Source organism: Parasteatoda tepidariorum, chromosome 3 (genome assembly GCF_982258835.1).
Source record: "Parasteatoda tepidariorum strain Cologne lab strain chromosome 3, Ptep-v5.0, whole genome shotgun sequence".
In the NCBI taxonomy this organism is placed as follows: Eukaryota; Metazoa; Arthropoda; class Arachnida; order Araneae; family Theridiidae; genus Parasteatoda; species Parasteatoda tepidariorum.
The window spans coordinates 3,163,564-3,171,385 of record NC_141757.1 but is presented as its reverse complement, the minus strand read 5'-3'; the positions used below and the strand labels follow the sequence as shown (position 1 = coordinate 3,171,385).

At 32.8% G+C, this 7,822-nt stretch overlaps 1 long non-coding RNA gene across 1 annotated transcript; it reads left to right on the top strand.

Annotated features, from left to right (window-relative positions):
- Nucleotides 1–75: 75 nt before the first annotated feature.
- On the top strand, nucleotides 76–3,859 carry LOC122271085 (uncharacterized). The gene is made up of 2 exons (XR_011636850.2): nucleotides 76–327; nucleotides 3,632–3,859. It is a non-coding gene; the product is annotated as an uncharacterized LOC122271085 (long non-coding RNA).
- The last annotated feature ends 3,963 nt before the right edge of the window (nucleotides 3,860–7,822 follow it).

Below are 7,822 nucleotides of genomic sequence, written 5' to 3'. Positions count from 1 at the left end.
CATTTTGCAAATTTCTTTATTTTGCGATTTTTTTTTCTAGCAACCATTTTGCAAATTTCTTCGTAAAATAACTTCCAAATAGCGAAGTGAATTTTCTATTTAACGAACTTTTCCTTGAGATCCACTTTCCCTATTTCCCAAAATATTTCGGAACTTGTTAACGTATTTTATTGGGTAAACGACCTGGAATTTATCTTCGAAGCCACTTAATTTTCAGAGAAAGCAGTAAAATCCCTTTCCCTTTCTGTTTGCATTTCAAACGAAAAACTCAGATGAAATAAACGGATTTTGTCAATTGCAATTAAACGTAAGAACGCATGTGGTAAGGTATGTTTAAAATTACACTTTTATAATAAATGCAGCTATAATTTTATACATAAATTGAGCTTTTTTTTAGTTGAAAATGTATCAGCATGTACTAGATAATGTTTTGCTCTATTCTTGCATTCCATGCGGATTTCTTTTATAGTTTAGATTTATAAAATGAATGGCAGACACTAGTTTGCATGATAAAGGTACATCTATTGCTTTTTTAACTACGCGTAGTGTTTATGAATTTAAAACCTGTTTTGTGTTGTTTAAATATTTCCAAACGTGATTTTTTATTTAATGAATTTTCCATATAGCGAACTTATTATCTGGATTTAGCGACTTCATCAAATAGAGATCTGACTGTAATTGATTTCACTTCAACTATCGACTACAATCTAGAATCATTCATAAATTTTTGATTCCTAGAATAATTTATAATGAACTGACTTAAAAGACTGTTCTTCAATTTAATGCAATTTAACGTTCAAAAATTGAGTCAATATTTATTATTTAAAATATGTTGGTACTCCAACTTCCACTATGCAATTCATTTTGAATTATTTGGTTGTTGTTGTTAATTTACGTCGCACTAGAGCTGCACAATGGGCTATTGGCGACTGTCTGGGAAACATCCCGGAGGATGATCCGAAGACGTGCCATCGCAATTTTGATCCTCTGCGGAGTGGATGGCACCCCCGCTTCGGTAGCCCGACGACCTGCGCGCGAAGTCGAGCACTTTACGGTAGCACAGTTTAACGAGGACCCATACCGAACACCCTCGGTCCCTACGCAGACTGATCCAAGTGGTCACCCACCCGCACACTGACCGCAGCCAGTGATGCTTGACTTCGGTGATCTGCTGGGAACCGTGTCTTAACGATCAGTCCACTGCGGGACTGAATTATTTGGTAGTGAAGGATACAAGATTACAATAAGGCTGAAAGCCGTTCTTGTAACATTTGTAAACATTGTGTTTTAAAACCATCAGGGGTGGATCCAGTAATTTTTCCTGGGGGGGGGGGGAGTCATAGACTCAGATCCCCCTTTCCCCACTATAAATTTTTTTTCATAAATTTTTTTTAAAAACATTTTTGTTTAAAAAAAACTGGGGTTTTTAATGCTAGTCTTCTTATTTATTTTTTTCATTATGAACAATACATAAATAATTCAAGTATTCAAAATCTTTGAATATTAAATGTAATGCGTTTTTTAGAAACTTTAGCAAATCTGTCAATGATTTTTTCAACATCCAAATCAATTTCTCAATGAATGTTTAATAATCCGAGTTCATTTAATCGTTCTTGATTTTGAGTTGCTCTAAGCCAAGTTTTGAGACGTCGGAGAGTTGAAAAGGAGCGTTCTGCTGTTGCTGCACTAACTGGCAGAGTTATTAAAATTCTCAACAACATATTGATTGATGGGTACAAATCGATATCACAGGCATTAATAATCTTGGAAAGATCGACCTACCTTGGTGTATATGCCCCCTTAAGTAATTTTTTAAATATTTTATTTCTTTTAGTAAACTATTAAAAAAATTATTAGTTTCATTTTATTTTCAAATTGGGGGGAGGGGGTCTTGACCCCTATGACCCCCCTCTAGATCCGCCACTGAAAACCATTGATGTAAATACAAGTCCCAACTTATTAGTTGGATTCAGAGTCTTCGTTTAAAAGAGGTCCGACTGTACTTCAATTTTTTATGAATGTGGAAAACCGTTTTTGTTTTAAGTATCAAATTTAATTAAATGATTTTGAACAATACAAAATCGAAATATTGCATTCCTTCACCCTATTTTGGGTTTACATCTACTGACGTTCAACTCCGTAGCCTCGTAGTTTTGAACCAATCAAGAAGACAAGGAAACTCCTGGATCCGTACCCCAAGAGGTATTGATTTATTATGGGAACATCGAGGACTTTGCGACTCGACAGATTTAACGCGCATCATTCACCATTTACTACATGGGGAGTCTTCGGCCAGTGGGGATCGAACCCACGAACTATTGGACATTGGGCCAGTGCTCTACCAACCAGGCTATCCTGGCTCTATTTGTCATATTTAACAGAAACACCGCGTTTTTTATAACTGGCGTTGAACAGTTACCCCAATTTTGGGTTTACGACTACTTGTGTTCAATTCACGTAGCCTTTTAACTGTGAACCCTATCCAGAAGACGAGGAAACACCTGACTCAAGTAGTGGGAGAAATTCGCCCTCGTGCTGTCTTTTTTTATGGAACTTACACACATTTGCTTTGAACGAAGAGAAAAACCGCCAAAACCACCCGGGGTTAGCCTAACGGCAAGAGGACTCTAAGCTATGATCTCTACGAGGATGTTTTACGTCAGCACTGCGGTCGGTGCATGCCGGGTGCCGAATTCCAATCTACAAGCCATCACTGGTATTCGAGCCCGGTTCCCTTAATAGGAAGGCGATTGCTCTATCCCCTGAACCATCACAGTTTAATGACACTATTAGTAGTACATAATTTTTTCGTGGCCGGGATAGCCTGGTTGTTTGGGCGAAATCGGACGACTAGCTCTTGGGAAATGAAAATTTCGAAGTGCACGTGCTTGAAATTTTATTACTGAGAATGTATCGCTTTTGTTTATTTTAGAAACTGCAAAGCGTAAAATCTTGCAAAAATTTTTAAATATTACAAATAAAAAAGTTTGTAATATTGTAAATATTAAAAAAAAAAATTTTTTTTAAATAAAACGTCGAGTAATTATTAATAAACTGTTTTCCGTATGGCGTTCATTATTTTTGGTGAAACGATTTTTAAAATGGAGGGAAAACAGTTTCCAGTTCACTTCAAAAATTAGAAAACTAACATTATGGAGAAGGAAGTGCGTTAGTTTCAGTCTTGATTTTCAAGTAGAATAAAATCTTTTAAGTTGAGAAACTATATGGAATTGAAAACTACATTAAACATAGTTCTAAACGAAATTATCATAAAAATTTTAAAAATACTTTTATTCATTAAAAACTAAAAATATTAAGAAAAAGAAAAATATCGTAGTGCATTCCTATACAACGGATGAAGAGTAGGAGAAGTGCCAGAGACATGGACCCGTTCTTCTCCCCAAATGGCGTATTCGAGGGCTGCGATTGCCTAAAGAGCAAACGTATGCAACTCATTTGAGAGAAGGGGAATCTGATTGGTGAGTATTTCATTCATGAGGTTTTCCCTCAAGAGTAATGGGAAGTGTGTGAAACGCATGCAGTGAGAATGGCCCTTTCGTAGACTGTAAAATAAATATTTAGAAATAATTCTCAATATTGTTCAAATAATTGATGAAGAAATTATTTTCAGTTAGCCAGAATGAAAGAGAAGGTGAGTTCGTATTTGCAGAGGCTGGTGAAGAGAAGGAGCTCAACGGCGAGCATTTCAGAGGAGAATAATAGTGTGCGCTGGTGCTGCTTGCCCTGCAATTCTAACGAGAAGAGAGACAATTACAGGATGCATCTCTCTGCTAGTGAATTCTTCATAGAATATTGAGTTTTATGTATCATTCTGACAATTAAACACCATTTAAATAGCTGCATGGCGTATTCAATCTCAGTAAAGGTGTCCTTCAAAAATAAAGTAGGCATTCTTCCTTATCATCAAGAGTGTAGTGCGCTTACCACTACAAATATACAATTCCAATTCACCAGTATATAAGACATGTCAATTCAATTCTATGGTGGGGTACCTTTTCATGGAGGTAGTTAACATTACAATAACACTCTCCCCACATTGGTGACCCGGGCGTGATCTGAACACGCCTACTTTGACAGAAACTCCCACTTCGATGGATGCTACTCACTGAACAATTGGCTCGCAACTTCTGTATGCAACATTATCCATCTCATCTCCTTACGCGGTTGCTACTCAGTCTCGATCACACGCAACGCTTACACTCAACAGCTAATGGCAACACAGGAGAGACCATGGCCGTGAACTTAATGCAGCTGCTACGATCAGCACTCAAAAGTTTTTTATTTACATACTGTTATCAATTGCCGCTATTTAAGGAAACATTTCGTGGACATTTTAAAGATTTTTAAATTTTTTTGGTCTCAAAGAGAATTTTGATATTGATTTCATGTGAAAGGATATGTGTCAAAATTTTCAAAAATATATAGTTTTGTGCAAAGATATATATAGAAGATTTTTAAATTTTTTTTTTATTTGGCCTTGCATATCTGCATTCTTAAGGCAGACGTCGCTTAAATCGGAGATGGATTATTTGGAAAATTTTTTTATAAAATAATTTTATGCAGCTTATATTTAAAGGATCCAACACTCTACAACGATTTATGATTTTGTTTTCTTTTATTTACATAGCGTTATTAATTGCCACATATTAGAGAATCATTTCGTGGACGCTTTAAAGACTTTTTTAATTTTTTTGGTATCAAAGAGAGTTTTGATATTGATTTCATGTGAAAGGATACGTGTCAAAATTTTCAAAAATATATAGTTTTGTGCAAAAATATATATAGAAGATTTTTAAATTTTTATTTTATTTGTCCTTGCATGTCTGCATTCTTAAGGCAGATGTCGCTTAAATCGGAAATGCTGTAAATTATTTGGAAAAAAATTTTGTAAAATTATTTTATGCATCTTATATTTAAAGGATCCTACACTCAGCAGCGGTTTATGATGTTGTTTTCTTTTTTTTTTGCATACTGTTATGAATTGCCGCATTTTAGGGAATCATTTCGTGGACATTTTAAAGATTTTTTAAATTTTTTTGGTCTCATAGAGAATTTTGATATTGATTTCATGTAAAAGGATATGTGTCAAAATTTTCAAAAATATCTAGTTTTGTGCAAAGATATAGGGTAAACCAACCAGTGAAGGAGCACTACCCAGTGAAGGAAAATTTCATATATATTGATCAAAAATAAGAATTTTTTCTTTAGATTGATTGGTAACAATAGCTTACTGATAAACAATAAGAAGTCATCTAACAATGTTTTGGATTACCTGGTCAAATAGACTTCTCTGGAAAAATTTTTGAATTTGTTATTATCTCTGCAACACCTTGTTTCGTTGAAAAAATTATAAGGTGAGTGTTTGTATTTATATGTTTCGAGCGGAATTTTTTGCATGTAATAGTCTTATTTTTCTCACTGTGAAAACGAGAATTCAAAATATAGTTATTCAAGTTACGTTTTATTTTTTTTAAAGCACCATAGCATAATCAAGTACTGAGATAAGGGGGTGTTTACTCACTGGATCACCAAACGATGAAAAACCAGTGAAGGATTCCTTTACTGGTTTTTTTCTTTCCCAGTTAATGAAAATAAAAGAAATTTTTTAATTTTCTTGTACTTTTAGTCATATTATACATCAAAATTTTGTTCAAAAGGCAAAAAACAACTTCTAACCAGTGAAGAAACCGGCATGTTCCTTCACTGGGAATACTTCCAGTGAATGAACAGTAATGTGTGAAATATGATTTTACATGACTTTAGGATAAGTAATTCTGCTATATAGAGGACAACCAAAATTTTGTTAAGAATTGTAATTTTAAAAAAATTCAGTTCAAAATGTTAATTTAATAGTTTAATATATGAAAAAATTCTAATTTATATTTATTAATGGGGTGTGTAGTTACATCAAATGTTAGGCAACTTAATAAACTATGTTTACAAATCGAAAACTAATTAAATATAATCATAAAAATTTGAATAGAAAACTTTTTCGCTGGCTTTTGCACCAAGAACTCCTAATAAGTTATCATTATAGGCTAGCAACGTGATTATATAATTTATAAAAACTACTTTACTATGTTAGAATTTAGAAGCAAGCTCCTCAACAAAAAACAGAGTTAAACAGAAACGATACTCAATTTCTTCAGAGGCTTGAGAGGGAAATCCCTCAAGATATGTTGCAAATTTTTAACGCAGCATTGACTGAAGAGTCTAATATCGAAAATGTCAAAGAGCCTGTTTTTTTTTTTTTTCAATATGGAAGAAGTACGTATTAAAAGAAGACCACTTGGTTAAGTCAAACTTAGGAACTGAAGCTAGTATTGATAATGAATGCATCTTAGAAATCGAATTCGAAATGAGTCCTCATGCTGATCTTCTCTTAGTTGAAAAAAGAAATGATTCTATAAGTAAAATCAGTACTTCTAAAGATCCTCTAGATATAAGTCAACAAGAGTTTCCTCAAACTTCAAGACACCTTTCCCCCGTCTATTTTTGAAAAAGGCATTCTAGAAATGTTGCTGAAAAATCAGGAGAAGTTTGGAAGAACCATTTACATTGGCCAAATATTGATGATAAAAAGAAAGGTCAAATAAGAAGAAACACGAATAAATTACCTTTCGCACTAACTTCAGAGAAATGGCAAAAATTTCAAGAGGCTGAAAGATCTAAAAAAAAGTTAAAGCAAGAGAATATGGAGAAGAAAAAGAAATAAAAAATACTTAAAAAAGAAAAAAAGCTTCAAGAAATAAGAGGAAAAAGAGTAAACAAAAAGGTGATAAAATAATAATGATAATAAACAGCATCGGATGACACAATGATTTAGATTTGACTGTCAAATTATAAGAATAAATGATTTTTTTTTTTTTGTATTAAACATCACTTTAATTTCTAGTTCATGATACAGAAAAAAGTTAGCATTTTACAAGTACTTGTATGTTATAATTTCATATATAGACTTGTTTTTATATATTTGTACGACTAATAAATTCATAAAGAGCATTAAAAAATAACCAAAATTAAGTGCTCCTTTACTGGGCAATTTTGTGTTCCTTCACTGGTAAGAGCTGTTCCTTCACTTGGTCTTCTTACTACTTGTTATTTGAACCTCCAAAACTTTAAAACAATATTATGTAAGTTCTCTACAATTTTTTTTGCATAATTTGCATTTAATTACAAACATGTTGACACTGTCATTTAACTAAAATTACGAAATTTTAAATTAATAGGATTTTTTAAAGGGCAAGCGAAGCTTAAGTGTTCCTTCACAGGTTAGTTTACCCTATATAGAAGATTTTTAAATTTTTTTTTATTTGTCCTCGCATATCTGCATTCTTAAAGCAGATGTCCCTTAAATCGGAGATGCTGTAAATTATTTGGACAAAATTTTTGTAAAATTATTTTATGCATCTTATATTTAAGGAATCCAACACTCAGCAGCGGTTTATGATGTTGTTTTCTTTTATTTACATAGCGATATTAATTGCTGCATATTAAAGAATCATTTCGTGGACACTTTAAAGACTTTTTTAATTTTTTTGGTATCAAAGAGACTTTTGAGATTAATTTCATGTGAAAGGGTATGCGTCAAAATTTTCAAAAATACATAGTTTTGTGCAAAAATATTTATAGAAAATTTTTAAAATTTTTTTTGTTCGTCCTTGTTAATCTACATTCTTAAGGCAGATGTCGCTTAAATCAGTAATGCTGTAAATTATTTGGAAAAAATTTTTGTATAATTATTTTATGCATCTTATATTTAAGGGCACCAACACTCAGTAGCGATTTATGATGTTGTTTT